A 21,090-nucleotide genomic window follows, 5' to 3' on the forward strand; every position below is an offset into this window, starting at 1 on the left:
AAAAAGGTCTAGTCATTATATGACAGCCATATTTGTATTAGTGCGCTGCAGATTACTGTTACAGCTCAAGACTACATCTCCCATGTGCCTTTGCAGCGAGCAGGTGACGTGTCAGGGGGCGGCACCTTTCTATGGGGCCGAATGCGCCTGATTGGTCGGTAGTTAGCAGACAGTACACGTGGTGTGGGCAGAGCCAATAGGAGCATCGCTAGGTGATGTACCCATGTCAGCAGATGGTGAGGAGAGGCACTGTAGGAAGAGGGGGTTCAGAGGCATCAACAAAAGCAGAAGGAGCTGCCAGAGACCGAGAGACAGGACAGCAGAGCCCGGTGAGTGCTGCGGCGTCACTGCAGGATGGCGGGGGTCACTGGGGTGCAGGGCTGCTGGGCATAGCTGGCAGTTTGGGTGCATGGAGCTTCACACTGAGCGTTTCTACCATCTATACTAGTCCTGTTGGGCTGGCACAGTGCTGTGTCCATCACTTCCTGCCACCAGTGATACCAGGCAGATGTGATGGCATGGGGTGAGCCCACTCTGCCACTTCACCCATCTGTGACCCCACAGGCTTGTGCAGAAGTTTAGTGATAGTGTTTTCTATCTCTGACAGTCTCAATGTAGAAAAGTAACTTGCAGCCCAGTTTTTTTTGTGATGGGGCAGGGGAGAATAACTAAGCCTTGCCCCCATCCCCTGGGCAGGGTACCAGGTACCCCAGCATCAGGGAGGAGCGGAGCCCCCTGTACAAGGACCCCCCTTAATGTCTGATTCTGTAGGAAAGCCTGCTATTCTCTGGGCTCTGTATATTGCGGCATGAATCATATTAGTATAAGGCAGCGATATGTGTTTTTTTTCTTCTTTTTTTTTTTTTTTTTTTGTTGAGAAGTTTGCAATGAATAAGACATGACTGCCCCTTACTAAACGCCCTGATCTGCAGTGGTCCGGCCCTCCACGTGTGCGGCCGTTGTAATTATGAGATCATCTGAAACCTTCACTGGTTTCTTAAGTGTACTGTGTATAGCGGTATTATAATGTATATTTTATTATGTTAGTACGCACAATAATCAATCTGACTTTTACGGTACTATACTGTGACCATAGAGGTGTATGATCTGTATGGGTTAATGCACTGTACATAATATAAGGCTGATCTATGGACTTTGTAGGTTTGATCTCCCCTTTTCTAGTCCATTTTTGGGTTTCCAGGTAAGTGACCCAAGCTGACGATCATTCCCTTGGTGCTCAGTCTTTTTCATCTCTGTAGGGGTCTGTCTAGGCGTTGGACGCGCTGTAATGTATAACTGAAATTTCAGGTTTGACCAGTATTGAGCACAATCTTTCCCCTTCTTGAGTCAGTAACAGGAGTCAAAACAACGGAGATCTTGGCCACATATCATCTGTTATTGAAGGAAGTAGTTGGTCTCCAGTGAATTTCTTCCCTCATTTACAAAACGTCACCCTTAAAGGTAGAATAAAAAATGCTGTGTACAGTCCAGTTTTATACATGAACCTGATTGAAGGGTTTGTGTCTTATTGATGAGGATGTGTTGTTCTGCAGCACTCGGCAGTGGGTATTGCAGACTGGACAAAGCTAATAACATCGGGGGATCAGCAACCCCCTTTAATGATCCATGGATGCCCCACCTTTGGGATCCCCACCGATTTTTGAGCTTGCATATGCGCTGCATTGTCATCACTGTTATTCCTCTGCATGGTGGACCTCCAGACCACCTGCAAGGAGGCTCCATCCACCCAAAAAACTGAAGGGCACTGCAGCAGCTCTGCGGCCCCTTCATTCTACTAATCAGTTGGGGTCCCAGAGGTTGGACTCTTTTCGAGGTGGCGTTTCCTAGTCATATGCCATCACTTACTACGCCTTTCAATTAAAGAGAATCTGTCTCCCTTTTGAGGTTTTTGAGTAAAGGTACTGTCACACATAACGAGATCGCTAGCGAGGTCGCAGCTGAGGCACGGTTTCTGTGACGCAGTAGCGATCCCGTTAGCGATCTCGTTATGTGTGACACCTACCAGCGATCAGGCCCCTGCTGTGAGATCTCTAGTCGTTGCAGAATGGTCCAGGTCATTTTCTTCAAAGGCGATGTCTTGCTGGACCCATCGCTGTGTTTGACACTGTGTGACAGGGTCACAGTGACTGCTGAGATCGTTATACAGGTTGCTACTGCGACCTGTATTGTTCCTGCATCGCTGGTAAGATCTGACTGTGTGACATCTCACTTGCGACTTAGGGGTGCTTCACACACAGCGAGCTCACTGCCGAGATCGCTGCTGAGTCACGCTTTTTGTGACGCAGCAGTGACCTCATTAGCGATCTCGCTGTGTGTGACACTGAGCAGCCCTGGTTCGTTTTCTTCAAAGCCGCTCTCCTGCTGTGACACACAGATCGCTGTGTGTGACAGCAAGAGAGCGACAAATGAAGCGAGCAGGGAGCAGGAGCCGGCGTCTGACAGCTGAGGTAAGCTGTATCCAAGATAAACATCGGGTAACCAAGGTGGTTACCCGATATTTACCTTAGTTACCAGCCTCTGCAGCTCTCACGCTGCCTGTGCTGCCGGCTCCGGCTCTCTGCACATGTAGCTGCTGTACACATCGGGTTAATTAACCCGATGTGTACAGCAGCTAGGAGAGCAAGGAGCCAGCGCTAAGCAGTGTGCGCGGCTCCCTGCTCTCTGCACATGTAGCTGCATTACACATCGGGTTAATTAACCCGATGTGTACAGCAGCTAGGAGAGCAAGGAGCCAGCGCTAAGCAGTGTGCGCGGCTCCCTGCTCTCTGCACATGTAGCTGCATTACACATCGGGTTAATTAACCCGATGTGTACTGTAGCTAGGAGAGCAAGGAGCCAGCGCTCAGTGTGCGCGGCTCCCTGCTCCCTGCTCACACTGGTAACTAATGTAAACATCGGGTAACCATACCCGATGTTTACCTTAGTTACCAGTCTCCGCAGCTTCCAGACGGCGGCTCCGTGCAAGCGCAGCGTCGCTTGCACGTCGCTGCTGGCTGGGGGCTGTTCACTGGTCGCTGGTGAGATCTGCCTGTTTGACAGCTCACCAGCGACCATGTAGCGATGCAGCAGCGATCCTGACCAGGTCAGATCGCTGGTCGGATCGCTGCTGCATCGCTAAGTGTGAAGGTACCCTAACCTGCGATCCCTATCAGGTCGCATCGTTTTCGGGATCGCTGGTAAGTCGTTGTGTGTGACTGATCCTTTATATGGGCATACAGGTTGTATTCAGTGGAAATTAGTTATATCTGTATGGCTCCTGGATGATTACTTGTGCAGTAAAATGTAATCTCTTATCGCTTTTATCTTCCAGGCTATGGGGTGTGTGCTGTCCTGAAGATAAGACTGTCTCCGGTCTACAATATACAAGATTTCTGCTCCACTTCTCATCAGTGTCCGGTGACCTCAGGTGTGCAGAGGGAAATCCTGTGCTTGCGCGTTCCTCCTGCCATCTCTTCCCCTGCACTGGTCCGTCATTCTGTGGTTTTTAATATGGAATTGAATACCCTGTGCACATCAAAATTGAAGCCTGTGCCCACAGAAGGGAGGAACAGAACAGGGGAGAGACGGCAAGCAGCAGGCGCTAAATTTCCGGCTGCACACCTGACTTCTCAGGGTCACTAAGGAACAGAAGGGGAGGAGAAATCTTTTATAATAAACACCAGAGGCAGTATTTTGTGATGGGCAGCGCACACCCCATAGCCTGGAAGATCAAAGAAAAAAATGAAGGTTTCTGATGTGTCTTCACTTGTGGTTTTTGGGTTTGTTTTTTTTCTTAGTCATTCATTTGAATGGGTGAAAGACACTGAAATAAATGAGGCGGCTTCACATCAGCGGTATTCTGCCCCAATGCCGGATCCGGCACAAATGCGTTTCACTTCAATGTACTTCTATGGACTCGTGGCAAGTTCCGGTCACATGCGGTTGAGTGCGTCATACACAACCGCATGTGACAGGAACTTGCCGCGAGTCCATAGGAAATGCATTTAAGTGAAACGCATTGGGGCAGAATATCGCTGATGTGAAGCCGCCCTAACATGCTTCAGATTTGGAGAAAAAAACTGGTTCAAATCTGTAGGGGAAAAAAAGAAGGAAGCAGCAGGTGCATGAGACTATAGCAGTTTAATTCACTTTGCTAGTACTATAAAATGCTGCTTCCCCCCCCCCCCATACAAAATGAAAACGTTGCCTGTGAACATGTCCTTACTGTTTGTTGCTAGTTTCTGAGGCTGTGTACACAATGTCTTTGCACCTAATATACAGTATATCATCTGGGGTTTTTCCCGACATGTACAATCATATTCCCATAGTCCCCAATAAATCAGGCAGAGACCACAAGTGTGCTGCATATTGTTTAACTATGCACAGCAGACTGCACTTTCTCCTTGAGGGCCACCAGACCAAAACATACCGGATAGTGTGTGTGTTTGAGTGTTGTGGTGTGTTTATTTTTCCTTTTTCAGTGGGACCTTGTGGTGGACAGATGCCTTATTCATGCTGACTGTGACCACTGAGTGTAGAGCACAAGTGCAATGTGCATCAAGACCTATCATGATGGATGTGTTATGTAATGTTCGTTCATATTCCTAAACATCAGCTTCACATTTGGCCTTTAGGGCAAGATGAAGACTTTCAAGTCTGAGATTGGCCACCACCTTAGTGTTTATAATAAGTATTTAGGCCGCAGTATCTCGCACATATTTTGGTGACACAACTTATAGGTCACAAGGTGTGCCTGGGAGGGTGACCTTGTTCTGAAGGCATTCTTCTATGATAAGTCAATCCAATCAGTCCTATTTTTATATTGTCCGAAGAAACCCTTCTCCACCTATTAGAAATGTATTCATGAGTGCAATCCACATCTGTAGTTAATTAAGGCCTAGAAAGTAAGGAAAAATGATTGTGCTGTCTTCAGAAACTCTCCGTAAAGGGGTCCTGTGCATCTTGGATAACTGTCCACCATTGATGGTGCTCATGAGTGGCCAGGAGTATGTTCTTGGGTGCACTCAAACCTTTTATGGCCTATTTAGGGTGATACTTAGGCTGTGTAAAAGGGGGAACGCCGAGTATTACTTATTAATGTCAGCTTTAACTAATATTCAATTAAATTTGCCAATTTTAAAGGTAAGTTATTATTATTTATTTATAGAGCACCATTGATTCCATGGTGCTGTACATGAGAAGGGGGTTACATACAGAATACATATATAAGTTACAATACAGACTAGTACAGAGGGAAGAGCGCCCTGCCCTTACGGGCTTACATTCTATAGGATTTTGGGGAGGAGACAGTAGGTGGGGTGTAGGTTGGGCGGCAGCTCCGCACGGTGGTGGGGCGGCAGCTCCGCACGGTGGTGGGGCGGCAGTTTTGACACTTCTATTTGAGGAATAAAAAAAATTAGCAGCATGCTGTGATTAGTAGCGTATATTGAATGGCACACACCCATAAAAGTCTATGGATGCCTGCAAAACATTACACTGCACTTGGATGTCATGAATTGCAGTCCACTTAAGGTACTGTCACACATAACGAGATCGCTAGCGAGATCACAGCTGAGGCACCGTTTTGGTGACGCAGTAGCGATCCCGTTAGCGATCTCGTTATGTGTGACATCTACCAGCGATCAGGCCCCTGCTGTGAGATCTCTAGACGTTGCAGAATGGTCCAGGTCATTTTCTTCAAAGGTGATGTCCTGCTGGGCAGGACACATCGCTGTGTTTGACACTGTGTGACAGGGTCACAGTGACTGCTGAGATCGTTATACAGGTCGCTACTGCGACCTGTAATGTTCCTGCATCGCTGGTAAGATCTGACTGTGACATCTCACCAGCGATCTCCCAGCGACTTAGGGGTGCTTCACACACAGCGAGATCGCTACTGAGATCGCTGCTGAGTCACGTTTTTTGTGACCTCATTAGCGATCTCGTTATGTGTCACACTAAGCAGCGATCTGGCCCCTGCTGTGAGATCGCTGCTCGTTACACACAGTGCTGGTTCGTTTTTTTATTGTTGCTCTCCCGCTGATAAGCACACATCGCTGTGTGTGACAGCGAGAGAGCAACAATCCTGAATGTGCAGGGAGCACGAGCCGGCGTCTGACAGCCTGCGGTAAGCTGTATCCAAGGTAAACATCGGGTAACCAAGGTGGTTACCCGATATTTACCTTCGTTACCAGCCTCCGCAGCTCTCACGCTGCCAGTGCTGGCTCCTGCTCCCTGCACACGCTAAGCAGTGTGCGCTGGTAACTAAGGTAAATATCGGAAAACCATACCCAATGTTTACCTTAGTTACCAGTGTCCACAGCTTCCAGACGCCGGCTCCGTGCAAGCGCAGCGTCGCTTGCACGTCGCTGCTGGCTGGGGGCTGGTCGCTGGTGAGATCTGCCTGTTTGACAGCTCACCAGCGACCATGTAGCGATGCAGCAGCGATCCTGACCAGGTCAGAACGCTGGTCGGATCGCTGCTGCATCGCTAAAGTGTGAAGGTACCCTTACCTGCGATCCCTATCAGGTCGTATCGTTTTCGGGATCGCTGGTAAGTTGTTGTGTGTGACTGGGCCTTTACCCTGACACAGACAATGGAGAAATTATCTACACCATCTTCTCACCTTCTGCTCAGATTCTCTTGTGCAAGAGAATTGGATCCACTAATGACACTCTTATCAAACTTTGATCACGGTGTCATTAGCATAATTGGGCCCATTCTTCTACATGAAAGAACATAAGCTCCTGTGACCCTGGCCTTAAAATGACACTTCAGGGAATTTTTTGATCTTAAGTGCACACTCTTGGGTATTCTTATAATGATCACTCAAGATGCAAGGAAGAGCCCAGAAGTCAATAGGAAAAGCTATGGGCAAATCAATGATGAAGTCCCCTGGACAAGGTCTTCAAATCCAGGAATGTTTGACTGGTGATGAAGACAAGGATTGTACATAGTCTGGTCTTTTCTGTTGTTGCATACGGATTAGATACCTGGACAATAAAGAAAAAAAAAAAAAAGACAGAAGAATAATCAGCACAATCAAAATGTGGGCTGGAGAAGGATGTTATCAGTACCATGGATGGCAAGAAGAGCAAACAAATATTGGAACAAATCAAGCCAGACATGTCACTCAAAGCAAGGATCAGCGAGGAGTTGCCTACTCTGGACACATCATCCAAAGAGAGCAATCAGTGGAGAAGGACATCCTGGTCGGAAGGAACAAGGCAACAAGGAAGACCAGCAATCCGGTGGCTTAATACAATCAAGATAACGGCAGAGAAGACCCTGGTGGACCTATCTAGGCTTGCACAACATCGACTTCCTACAGAGCATTTATCCATCACCATGACTCGAGATCTAGCTGAAGGCCATTTAATAATAATAAAGCTTTGCCTTGCTTTGGGGTGCTGGCAACCATACTGCTATGTCTGTAATTTGTGGGCAGTAAAAAAAATAGAAATTGTGTCATACTTGGTAACTTATACAGTTTTGGATACATTTACTGTGGACATGTCCCAATCTACCTCTTTTATCACATTCCTGGAATGTTGAATTACTCTATTACATTTTTTTTTTTTTTTTTTTTTTTTTTGCAAAACCCAAAATAAATAAAAAAGACAGTTTATGACGTAATGGGGCTCTTGACGTTTTGTGAAATATAATTTCCCACTGGCTTGAGGCAATATTGCGCTCATCAGTTTTCCATTTACTTTGACATTTCGCTGGACGTTCTTAATCTTATGCGAGTAATGCTTGATCATGAACCGCTGCAGTGTTTTTATCTTTTCTCGCAGTATGAAAACCTCATTCTAATAATGAACGTAGCATATTCAAATCCAGCTTGTGGCACATTTAAGCAAATTTCAGTGCATTTGTGCTGTTTTTGATGGAAAGTGTATGCAAACGTCTGTAGGATAGAGAGTGATCACTAATGACTTGTTCGATCGAGTGATGCTACTGCCATGTATTGCACAACATTTTAATATGCTTTGGCCACGTTTGGGAAGAATTACAAAGTAAAGTCCCGTCAAAAGTGTAGTGCATGACGGAAGACCTTTTTTAGGACTCCCTTAGTTCCTCCCATTAGTTTTGACCCTTGCTGTCACATTGCTATTGTTTATTAAATTGAAAATTTTCTTTGAGGCATCCTAAATAGGGCAAGATGATTATTATTAAAAGGGTTTTTCCATAATGAAAACTTTTCTGGGACACTTGTCAACACACAATGACTGTTAAGTACAGGCGCTCGGAGCACCCTTGGTGTGGCCAAACATGAGTGCACCTTCCCATCCACTTGTTTTCCAACTATCTGTGCCCTTTGTCTGGCTCTATAAAGAAGTGTGGGTGGTTGAGTTAGAGGGGAAAACAAGCAGGTGGGAAGATTCAGGTAGGTTAGGCCCCGCAATGATGCACAGAGCGCCTGTCCTGGGTTTGAACAGGAATTCTGCGCTGACTATCCATTTTAAACAAGTTGTCTATTACTTTTGACATTGACCTATCTGTAAGATAGGTCATCAATGTCTGATCAGCCAGGGTCCGACACCCCACACTCCCGCTGATCAGCTGACGTTCCGGCTGTGGCACCAGGCGGGTGGAAATGTTAATTTTCGGAGCTGCCCCATCTTCTGATAGCGGCTGGGTACTGCACATCTGCCTCCTAATGATTAAAATGGGAGTCGTATGTGCAAAAGACAGGGCAGCTCCGAAACTCAGCATTTCCGGCCGCCTGCTGCCACCTCACCACTGGGATAGGGAGGCACAATGCCACCGTGTAAAAGTGTTGTGTAATGAAAGTTCACCTAAATAAATAATGACCCATTTACGCTGAGCAATTATTGTTCTAATGCAAATGAATGAACAGTCCAAACATAGAACGTGGTAATGAGGTACAACTGTCATTTTATAATTCGGTTTTGTGTCTATAAAAAAAAAAAAAACTAAATGATCTCTGCCTGTTTAGTGAGATTCTCTGTGCCAAAACACCACCTTAAATAGGACTGCAACAGGAATAATACCATTAGTAAGGTATTTTCACACTACGATTTTTTTTTTAACATGCTTTTGTCGGACGTCAAAAAAACGCAAACTGCGTGTGACTGGATCCTGTTGATTTACTGTTGAACGCGTGCAAACGCAAGTGTTATTTGACAGGATCCTTTCACTTGCAGTATATGGGCAGGCATTGGAGCCATGTGATTGGGAGAAGGACTTAGGACTTTTAGGATTGCTACTTCCAATAGGTGGCGCTAGAGTTTAGCGGGCTTTACACGCTACGATATTGCTAGCGATATCGTATGCAAAAGCACCCGCCCCCGTCGTGCATGCGATTTTAATGTGATCGCTGCCGCAGTGAACATTATTGCTACGGCAGTATCACACGCACTTACCTGGTCGTCGTCATCGCTGTGACTGCCGAACAATCCCTCCCTCAAGGGGGAGGGACGTTCGGCATCACAGCGACGTCACTAAGCGGCCGGCCAATCAGAGCAGAGATGAGTGGGACGTAACATCCTGCCCACCTGCTTCCTTCCGCATTGCGGCCGGTGGCAGGTAAGGAGATGTTCCTCGCTCCTGCGTTGTCACACACAGCGATGTGTGCTGCCGCAGGAATGACGAACCTCATCGATAATCAACCATTACCGATTTTTGGTTTTGGGATGACCTCTCCATGGTGAACGATTTTCACCATTTTTGAGGTCGCTTAAGTTCGCTGGTAACTGTCACACGCTGCGATATCATTAATGACGCCGGATGTGCGTCACTAACGACGTGACCCCGACAATAAAACATTGACGATATCGTAGCGTGTAAAGCCCCCTTAAGTCTCCTTCTCCCTGGAGGGACAATTTGAGGAGTCGGTGGAAGTCGACGATGAGAGAGAGACTGTGATCTCGCCAGGCTGGTTTCTGGGCATGCTCAGTAGAGCAAACAGGATCCTTTCTATTAGCATACCGCCGTTCATATGCGGTTGCGTGCGGTACAGTCAGGATCCGGTGACATGCAGTATTTGCACGCAGGTCAAAAATGCTACAAGTAGCGTTTTTGGAAAAAGTTAAAATGCAAGTCATTGGATCCTGACTGTACCGCACGCAACGGCATGTTGACGCGAGTCCATTGCAAATTCATTGAAATGAAAACGCATTTGTACTGGATCCATTTTTGCGTTAAACGTTCAGGACGCATGTTAAAAAAAAAAAACGTAGTGTGAAAATACCCTAAGCCACAATTGGCTTCTCACTGTGCAAAAACAATTGAGCCCTGTATTTACACCCTGCAGCTTATGTTCAAATGAAAACTAAACATGGGAATTGTGTTTACAGAAAAATGTAAATACCGTACATCACATTGTTTTAACCACCTTGTACTAATCCTGAGTAAAACGTTCTATGTAGAAGTCATAAAGGAGATGTAGGAGATGTCAGTGCTGAAGCCTGCAGAGTTGTGAAGACCACTCCGGACTAGTACCAGATGAGAAATGCAATGTACGTTCATTTTAGTCCACAATATACTTTATAGCTGTTGGCTGGGTGATAGTTTGGTCAGATATTTGGGCCGCAGCTCTCCCATACACAGGAGCTCCCACTCTACCGAGCGCTCCTGCGATCTCGAAGAAAGCCAATGCCACACTACTTAGAGAGCAAAGCAAATGGCAAGCCGAAATCACACTCGCCACTTTCTTTTGCCCTTTGACACCATCTCTCGGGGGACAGTTGGGACACACACACACACACACACACACACACACACACACACACACACACACACACACACACACACACACACCAGACTGTCAGCCTAACATGTCCTTATTGATAGGTTTGGATGATTTTAGGTCTGTGTATGGAGGTCTTTACTTTAAAGTGACCTTGCACTTTGGGATGGAAAATTTGCTATACATTTGTCATATATTGCCACCATACTTGGTGTACTCCATTTTCCCCCCCGATGCTTCTACTCAGATTGGCATTCTGCTTCCAAGACATCCACCGCCATGTAAGTCTACACCACACCTGCCCCTTCCTTTCCTGTATTGTTGGAAAAGAAAAGCAGGGGAGGTGTGGATCAGGCTTATAAATGCACTCTCAATTCCACTATGGCAGCCATCTTTGAAAAAAGTGGAAAGGAATGTGTATCTGAGGTTAGGGGGCATCATTACTATACAGGTGACATAGTTACTTTTCAGTCCTTGGGTGGAGGGTCGCTTTAAAGCAGATCTCTGACCAAATTTCACAATATAAACAGAATATATTTAAATGTTATACCTGAGGAACCTGGTGTATTGTCTTGTATAATGCTTGCCGGAATCTGTGTGTAATCCGTATTTGTTTTCCCCCCTCAGTATTTTGAGTCTGGGTTCAGCTTTTCTGATGTAAATTTTCAAAGTAAGAACATCAAACATCATGAGGCCAAAATGATCTGTATAATGTATGCAGTTTGTATTGTGAAATCTAGGGACCGATCCGCTATAAAGGAGTATTCTGCCATTAACAAGTTATCTATTCATCGAATCGGAGTTAGGGGTTCAATTAATGGTGGAGGTTCCAGTGATCGGGGTCCTCCACCGGTCTCTTAGAATTTACCTATATAGTGGATAGGTGATAACCTGTTCTTGTCAGAATATCCCTTTTTTCCCCTCACCCATGACAGCACCACGTGAGAGAGGGATCCGCCCAGCGAGGACAGGAAACCATTCTGAAATAAAAGGGCGGTACCTCTCCTATTCGTCAGTTGGTTTCCTGTCCTTGATGGGAGACCTTGTTCTGGAATACGGCGGTTGAAGTAAGAAGTTTGAAGAACAGAAGCTGTATTTACTCAGCCCCGTCCGGTGTCCGGAAAAGTAGGGTGAGTCCTGCGGCGCCGTTCTTCGGGGCTGGAAGTGCCGTCCACCAGCCCTTAGGGAACCTGGTGTCCGTGCAGGGGTGTGCGGCAGGGCCCATCAGTGGTTCCGGACCGCCGCTCCGTCCTCCCGCCCTTGCGCTCCCCTGCTGCCTAGAACTTCCGAATGTGGCGCACTCTGTGACGCGCGCAAGGCATGCAGATACAGGAGGCGTGCTTGCGTGATGTCTCCTGAAGAAGATGGCAGCGCCCATGCGGCAGCGGCGGTGTTTCAGGGCAGACGCCCACCGTCTGGACACCGCTGGGCGCATTGAAACCGGGGGGGCACCTTTTGGGACCGGAACGTGGAGGCGCAGCACGGGTGCTCGTGCCTACATCCCAGGATGGCTTCAGAAAGGCAGCAGCACTCCCTGGAGCGGCGGCAGCGTAGCCGTATGAACAGTCACCGTTCTAAGTGACACAGACCTGCCCGGCCTCAATAGCCAGAAGGGCAAATCCTCTTGTGGCTCCACGACTTCAGCAGGACCTATGGCTGTTCCAACGAAGCCTCCAGGACCGGTACCCTTGATCTCCTGTGGTGGGTGAGTGATCTTCGTGAATGTCATCTGCATCATTAGGTGGCTCCTAAAATCCATAAGGAGTGTCCCCTGTGCAGAGAGCCGATATGGCCTGCGGGCCGAGTGTCGGAGACCCCTTGTGTGGGGCATAGATGGCAATGTCTCTGCTTCGATCTATGGATTGCTGCATGCGAGTTACAAATATGTATATGTTGTGAGGTAGCGACCACCAATATGGTAAATGGTCGCTATATGTCGCAGTGGAGAAGGTCGCTGCGATATTAAACTGAAGAGGTTGCTATGGGACTTGTAGTTCCATAAAGGTTTCTTTCTGCATATGAGTCAGGTTCCCTTTAAAGGCTAGTTTCACACTTGCGTTGGATGGGATCCGTAGCATTGCGTTGTGTGACGCATGCAACGGGATGCGTTGCATATAGTGGCACAATGGATGCTACGGATCGTACAAAATAACGCAATCCGTTTATAGGTTTTTTTTCCTTGACTTTACACATCTGAGCATGCGCAGTTGTATAAAGAGGGATGCGTTAACGGAATCCGTCAAAATGACGGATTCTAACGGAATCCGCCACCATAGGCGTCCATTATAAAAACAACGGACGCCGACGGAATCCTGCAGGTTGCGATTTTTTGACACTCCGCCAAGTGCAGAAAAACGCTACATGCAGCGTTCCATCCGCCCGATGGTCACGGACGGTCAGCGTCAAAACAACTGATGCAGGGCGGATGCAATGCAAGACCATCCGTTGCTATCCGTAGCTAATAGAAGTCTATGAGGAATATAACGGTTACCGTAATTCCTCAAGGCTGCGGATAGCAACGGAAGCCGTCCAATGCAAGTGTGAAAGTACTCTAATAAGCCCAGTGTGCTGTGCAGGTCTGGAGAATCACAGACCTCCACCTGTGGGTGTGTCCAGTCTGATTTAGGAGACTGGCAGTGTGTGTTCTGGAGAGTGTGAGAGCAGAGCAGAGAGCTCTGGATGTATCAGCCTGTGTGGAGGCTGAACACGGGGCTCTGGAATTCAGTCTGGATTTAGACTGGAAGTAGTGTGCAAGCCAGGCTGGTTAGTGCTGTGGCTACTGGACCAAAGCTCTCCTTGAGTCGAGAGACAGACAGGAGTCTGCAGAGTGTCTCTGGGTTCTTGGAAGGAGCCGCAGCAAGTGGTGTTCGCTGGCAGGAGCCAGTGTGTAGAGGTGCCACACTTCCAATAGAGACCGTATTGGACTAGAAGCCCACGGTATGTGGTTGTGCTATGTTTTTGCCTTAAGCCAGGAGAGGCCTGTTATGTTTAACCCCTTAACGACCGCGGGCCGTAAAATTACGTCCTAAATGACATAATCTTACTGCCCGCGGTCCTCCGGCGGCAGCATGCCGCGATCGGCACACATCTCAGCTGATTTTCACAGCTGAGATGTGTGCCTGCTAGGCACGAGCAGAATCGTTATCTGCTCGTGCCGATTAACCCCTTATATGGCGCTGTCAATACATGACAGCGCCATTATAAGCGCGATCGCGGTAAAGTTTTACTTACCGCCGAAACCGGAAGTCACGTGACGCGATCACGTGACTCCCGATAGTTGTCATGGTAGCACAGGGTCATGTGATGACTCCTGTACTACACATGAATTGGTTTCACTTTCGCTGTGCCCGGGGCACAGCAAAAGAGAAAGACAGCGTATCTGCTGTTTACAGCCTTCCAGCTGTGATCAGCAGATACTGCAGAGCGATCGGAATGCTGATCGCAATAGCCCCCTAGGGGGACTAGTAAAATAAAATAAAATAAAGTAAAAAAATAAGTTTTAAAAAATTAAAAAAAAACAAAAAAACCTAAAAGTTCAAATCACCCCCCATTCGCCCCATTGAAAATTAAAGGGTTAAAAAAATAAAAAATATACACACATTTGGTATCGCCGCGTTCAGAAACGCCCGATCTATCAAAATATAAAATCAATTAATCTGATCAGTAAACGGCGTAGCGGCAAAAAAATTCCAAACGCCAAAACGACGTTTTTTTGTCGCCACAACTTTTGCGCAAAATGCAATAAGAGGCGATCAAAACGTAGCATCTGCGCAAAAATAGTACCGTTAAAAACAGCTCGAGACGCAAAAAATAAGCCGTCATTGAGCCTAAGATCCCGAAAAATGAGAACGCTACGGGTCACGGAATATGGCGTAAAACGTGCGCCACTTTTTTCGGACAAACTTCCGATTTTTTTTTAACCCCTTATATAAAAGTAAACCTATACATGTTTGGTGTCTACGAACTCGCACTGACCTGAGGCATCACACCCACACATCAGTTTTACCATATAGTGAACACAGTGAATAAAATATCTCAAAAACCATAGTGCTATCGCACTTTTTTTGCAATTTTTCAGCATTTGGAATTTTTTTGCCATTTTCTAGTACACAATATGGTAAAACTGATGGTTTCATTTAAAAGTACAGCTCGTTCCGCAAAAAATGAGCCCTCACATGACCATATTGACTGAAAAATAAAAAAGTTACGTCTCTCAGAAAAAGAATGGCGAAAAAAAAAAACGGAAAGCGAAAAATCGGCCGGTCGTGAAAGGGTTAATGTTTGCGGTTTATGACACGTTTTTCCTAAACGGCTGGAATTTTTTATGAAGATACTGTGTCGTCCTGTGACCTTGCCTATGCCTACCTGAGCTAATCCTCACAATGTATTGCTATATGGTTGGTAGCAGCCCCTTCCTTTGTGACAATTCAGCAGCGGCAGCCTCCACGGTTGGCAACAACACCCCTATGACATACAGCATAAGTTGGGGTCCATGCCTACAGAATGACATGTACATAGTGACAACTCTGTCTTAACAGGTGTCACTAACAGTGGGGGCTTGTTACTGTCAGTTACGGCCCTCACTCTCCAGGTCCCGTATGCCCGCTCCTGTATGCACGCACTTGTGGGAAACATCAGCAGGAATTCTGAAGCCGGCTATCGCCAAATCCCTGCACGGCCCATGATTTTCAGGATCTGGCTACAAACTATTGTAGATCAGCTGAAGGATAAAACTCCTCTGGAGTATATCTTTTTCTAAACTTGCCACTGCTGCAGGGAGCAGCGGCATTCTTGCAGAGTCGTCAACCGATGCTATCGGGCTGGGAGCCCATTGTGCAGGATTGTCTAATCTGGCCGGAATGGCATTATGGTTGAAGGGCTGTCCCATATGCCTGCAAACCAAGCATGAATTATGTTCAGGGCCGTATGTCGATCTGCTCCTTTTGGTAAAGAGCTGGAAGATGCGTTGGAGAACGTATCCGACGCCAAGCAGCCCTTCCAAAGGTTATCCCTTTTGTTCCAGCAGAGTAGATACTCAAGGTGTCGGAATAGGCCCTGGGGGCACTCTGCCATGCCATCATCTCTCTGAGACACGCTATATCCCTGCGGGGCACTATGATATTGTGCTTACCGGTGGCTCCAGGGGGCCTGTTCCACTCCAGAGCTCTCCAATGGCAAATCCTGTCTGCCAAACGAAAAAAACCAAAAAAAACCCTTAGGAAGATATTTCGAAGGGGACGTCATTCCCTGCTTTGGTGGACGTCCATAGGCAACCTGTCTGTGGGGTTCCTGGCTACCTCGGCATCTGAAGGTGGTCACTGCTGATGCCAGCCGGTACGGCTGGGGATGCTCGCCTCCAGGTGCAGATATCCCTGGGCTGGTGGTCAGCGCAGGAAGCAGCACAGCCCTCACGCCTCCTGACGCTAGGGTCTGAAGAACGAGCACTAAATTCCCTTTGCCCCCCTCCAGGGTCAGCACGTTCGGTTGCTGTCGGTCACTCAGTCTACCGTCTCCTTCCTGAAACGCTGGGGGGGGGCACGATCCCCATCCCTCATTCTGACATCTTACGGTCTTTACTGGGCGGGACAGAATCCCCCTCGGCTCTACACTTCACCAGATTCTAAATGCCAATGTTTGTTCCATGGTCTCGTGGTAAGCTTGTGGCCTTGGATGTGTGAGCTTGTGGGTTTGTAACGCGATGGGCCATTCCTGTAGTTGGCAGCTTACCTCAGGCTCCATCAACCGCGGCAAGGGGAATGATCCCTGAATCCGCGGATCTTTTCAACGGTAGTGGCTCTGTGGAGAATACCACGGAGGGACCTGTTTCCTCCAGGCTAAACTGACATATAGACCTCTTGTTCCATGATCCCAGCAGTCCAGCCCTTGCGGTGAATGCACTTCCATTCCATGGACCTTTTGGAATAGCCTCTGCCCTTCCCCCTGTTGTCATGCTCTTGATGGTTCTCCAAGAGCTCGGGGAAGCTCGGGCGAGGGTCCTTCCCCCTCGCCCCCTTCTGGCCCAAGGGGCCATGGCTCTCTCTCCTGAGGTCATTGTCTGTCCCGGATCCTGGGGTTCTGCCGGGGATTCTGGACCTGTTAGTGCAGTAACCTGTGTTCATCGTGCAGGACAAGGGTTTTTTCATTTCCCAGCTTAGAACTTGAGAGGTTGTTGCTGATGCGCAAGGGTTCTCCTCTGACCCGGTCTCTTCCTTGCTGAAGAGCCATAAACCGGTTACCACTACACTCTGAGAGAGGGTGGCAAATGTTCCCCTTCTTTGCAAATGGTCCCTTGGGTATGAGTTCCTATTCCATGCAAATTGGCATTCTTGCAGACGGGTTGCTCTAGGATTCTCAGTGTACACTCTAGGGGTTCCTGTTCTGCCCTAGAAACCTTATACATTGGAAAACTGGCAGCAAACCGGTGGGTTCAAGGTTATTGGGTTTGTGAGTTCATGCCTGACAGTTCCACCGGGGGATCAAGTTAGGGTTGGATGCCCTCACGAGTCCTCCCTTTGAACCTATTGCCAAAAAAAACCAACAAAAAAAACAATCTCCCTGACGTTGCTGACATTGGAAACGATTTCGCTCGCAGAATTACTGCTTACACGCCTTATCGGCAGTACAGCCCTACGCTCAGTTGTTCAACGATAGGCCGGGTCAGGTGTTAATAGGACCCTTTCTCCCAAATGGTCGCCTCTCGATTCCATAGCACGCAGGGGATAATCCTCCCTCCTTTTGCGGCCATCCTACAAATACAGGGGTAAAACAGATTCATACGTTGGAGGTTCATAGGGCCCTGCTTCTCTACATCTGTGATAAATAGTGTGGGGAAAACAGTCCTTTTTCATAGCCCTCTCTGTAGTAGGAAAGTTCTGTGGGTGTAAGGCCATGTGTCCACAGTAGAATGTACCTGCGGATTTTTCTGCATGAAAAATCCGCGACTTTCGCGGCAAATCCGCACCTTATTTTTGCCGCGGATTTGCCACGGATTACCGGGAATTTGCCGCGGATTTTGATGCGAATTTTTTTTTTTTCCCCATTCTATACCCAAAATCCACAACAATAATTGACATGCTGCAGATTTTTCCGGATCAAATCCGCGGCGGAAAAATCCGCATCATGGACACAGCATTTCCAAAATGCCATTGAAATGGCTTGGAAGTACCGCTGCTGCAGATTTTCGGAAAATCCGCGGCAAAATCCGCAGCGTGGGCACATAGCCTAAAACTGCACTGTCTCTAGGTGGATTAGGGAGGCCATTGCTTAGCCTACTCATCTAGTGGGGCTGTCTTCCCTGAGGGCATAAGGACCCATTCCACCGGTGCGGTGTCGCCCTCCGGGGCTGTGAAGACGCAGGTATCTATTGACTGGATTTGTAGGACCGCTACCTGGTCTTCATTCTCCTTTTTCTTCCGTCACTATCGCTTGGATCTATCCTCCTCGGCTGATCTCTCGTTTTGTAGAAGGGTGCTTGAGACATTGGTCCCTCCCTAATATGTTATTCTCTGGAAATCTCTCATGTGGTGCTGTCATGGGCGAGGGGAAAACACCTAGGTTACTTACCGGTAGCCGGTTTTTCCAGAACCCATGACAGCACCCATATAATCCCTCCCTTTTCACCCTTAGTGTGCAGTATTCTGGGTGTGCATGTGTGTGTTTTATAGTTGGTGATAGAGTTAAGTTCTAACGATTGTTGGAGGTCCTCTCAATTCTCGGTAATCAACTGACGAAGGGGAGAGATACCGCCCTTTTATATTTCAGAATGGTTTCCTGTCCTCGCTGGGCGGATCCCTCTCACGTGGTGATGTCATGGGTTCTGGAAAAAACGTCTACCGGTAAGTAACCTAGGTGTATTTAGCTTATTTAGTACCATCTACATATAAAATATAATTAAAGGGATATTCCCATCTCCAGGATCCTATCTCACTATGTAGTAGGTGTAATATAATATTAGCAATTCTCTCCAATTAGAAATGTAGTATAGTTCTCCTGATTCACTATGTCGCTTACCTCATATTCAGGGCATTGCAGGACCTTAAGTCTCCATAGTTACGAACATGCTTATAGTAACAGCCAGTTAGTTGCCAGTGGTCATAACCATGGATACCTAAGGTCCTGCACATGAGGTAAGCGACAGTCAATCAGGGGAACTATACTACATTTCTAATTGGAGGTATTTGCTAATATTCTTATTACACCGACATATTGGGATATTAATTTGGAGATGGGAATACCCCTTTAAAGGTGAAAATACTTATTATTCAGAACAATGGCCACGGCCTGTCTGGTACTGTCTCATAAATGCCACTCCTGAACATATGACGTCTAAGATAAACCCCTTTGACCACAGACTGTAATGTCATTTCTGACCTCTGTGCTCCTGTCAGTCTTCCTCCCATTAGTGATTCAGCCGGTGGAGGGAGATTTCCATGTCACCTCTGATGTGTCACCGTCCTGTCTCCACCTGCTCCTGGGTAAATCACCCATAGCCTTGTGTGCGCTCTACCTATCATAGACCACAGTTGTGAGGAGGGAAGGGGGGTGTTTAAGTGTTTAGGCTTATTTTTTGGCTAGTAAAATCTGGTGTAAGGACTGATAACTTTAACCTCTTCAGTGCCTGTTTTGTTTAAGTGATCACAATAGCATCATAATAAGGTCTCACTGTCTGTCTTTCCCGACCACTTCGTATGCCTATTCAATGAATTTGGTGCATCTATCAAATGCCATGCATCACGGCCAGAAACGTAGGCATTCTAGGGACTGCTGTAATTTTTGGTGTAAATTATGATGAATTTCTCAGGCGTGCTTGTCCTCTGAGATGACTGGGACTTCTGTATAAGATGCCGAAGCTCAACAATTAACTACAAGTTGTGCAAACATTTTGCAGTATTTGTTTTATGCTACAATTCTGATGTACACTGCTTGATCGATCAGCAAGAAAGTCCTTGCAAATTTTATGATTTTGTATCATGGGGATGGGCACTTAAATAACATTGATACATTCATATACCCAGGGAGGGATAAGAAACGGGACCCAGGGCATAGAGAAATGATGTGGAAAAATAAGACCTTTTTAAAGAATATAATTTAATTACACACACGTACACACTGAGACTTTCTAGCGATCGCACCAGTGTTCTCGACCTGGCCGGGATCGCTGGAAAGTCTCTAAACAGTCGCTGTTGAGTTGTCAAACAGGCAGATCTGGCCAACGACGCAGCAGCGATACGGACCTGCAGAACGACCTTGCTGGAAAGGGAACGATAGCACGCCTATGGGCTGGGTCGCTAACTATGTCGTTGTAATGGTGTCAAACACACCGATACATGCTGCGCAGCGGGAAACAAAGGACCAAAGAATGGTCCTGAACGACTTGTAGTGATCAGCGACCTTACAGTGGGGGGGCAGGTCACAGACTGCAATGCCGCTGGGGAGGTCGCTATTACGTCACAAAACCGGTGATGTTACAGCGATATCGCTAGCGATATTGCAGTGTGTAAGGGGGGCCTTCAGTGAAAATACCTAAGGTTTTGAAATTGTGAGCTTTCACACCCCCTCCCCCCTCGCAAAAAAAAAACACTTGGTGTGGTGTGCACATAACCCGACCCTCACAAAACCCCTTTTTGTCAGAAGTTTTGGGGACAAAAAAACCCCAAACTCTTTGTTAGGACCAGAAATCCATCGGGTGAACACCATTACTGTTCAAAATGGGTCACAATTATGGCTGAAAATACCCCAATTAGCCAGTATACCGGCCACGTGCTCATGTATTTACATTTATTATATTCTGGACACATTTCTAACTTGACACCTTTTATAAAGGTTACTTAATAGATTCTTAAAATACGGTACATTTTTGGGGCAAAGTAATTGTGTAAACTACCGTACCTTCAGCACTGTGATCCAGTGCAGACGCTCTGGCGGTTCCCTGTGGATTTTATCTACAGGTTGTCCGGGATGATGTGCCCTGCTGGCACGGGACCGATCCATGCCCTCAGCCATCACTTACTGTACTAATGGCATTATATTATCTGACTAGCCATGCAAACAATAGGTCCACTTATCTGCTGCTGGTCACTGACTTGCACACTCACTAATTGTGAAAGCAAAACTAAGCTGAGCAAACACTGCTTAGCTCAATGGTGTAGTCCGGAAAAGTCATTACCGATCATTTATCAAACCAAGTTTTCTATCAGGCACAGCAAAAACAGCGTTGAGTTTATTATTAACCCATGTTATTGATTCATCTATAGATGTCAATAGACTTCGCATCTTTACAATACGGTATACTTCCTTTAGTTTCCACCTTATTCAGCTAAGATTCATTACACTATATAACTTTTTTTTTTCTTTTTGCAGTCTCTAATATAAAGAGA

General features: G+C 47.0%; 1 protein-coding gene across 2 annotated transcripts in view; it reads left to right on the forward strand.

The window, feature by feature from the left end:
• Window positions 1-211: 211 nt before the first annotated feature.
• Window positions 212-21,090, forward strand: part of ACLY (ATP citrate lyase) — a 128,652-nt gene continuing 107,773 nt past the window's right edge. Inside the window, exon 1 of one of the 2 annotated variants that reach the window (XM_075350027.1) lies at window positions 212-329. The gene's annotated coding sequence lies outside the window, so the exon portion shown is untranslated. The remainder of the gene's footprint in view (window positions 330-21,090) is intronic. The other variant, XM_075350028.1, reaches the window with a different exon arrangement.

Source organism: Anomaloglossus baeobatrachus, chromosome 5 (assembly GCF_048569485.1).
Source record: "Anomaloglossus baeobatrachus isolate aAnoBae1 chromosome 5, aAnoBae1.hap1, whole genome shotgun sequence".
NCBI lineage: Eukaryota > Metazoa > Chordata > Amphibia > Anura > Aromobatidae > Anomaloglossus > Anomaloglossus baeobatrachus.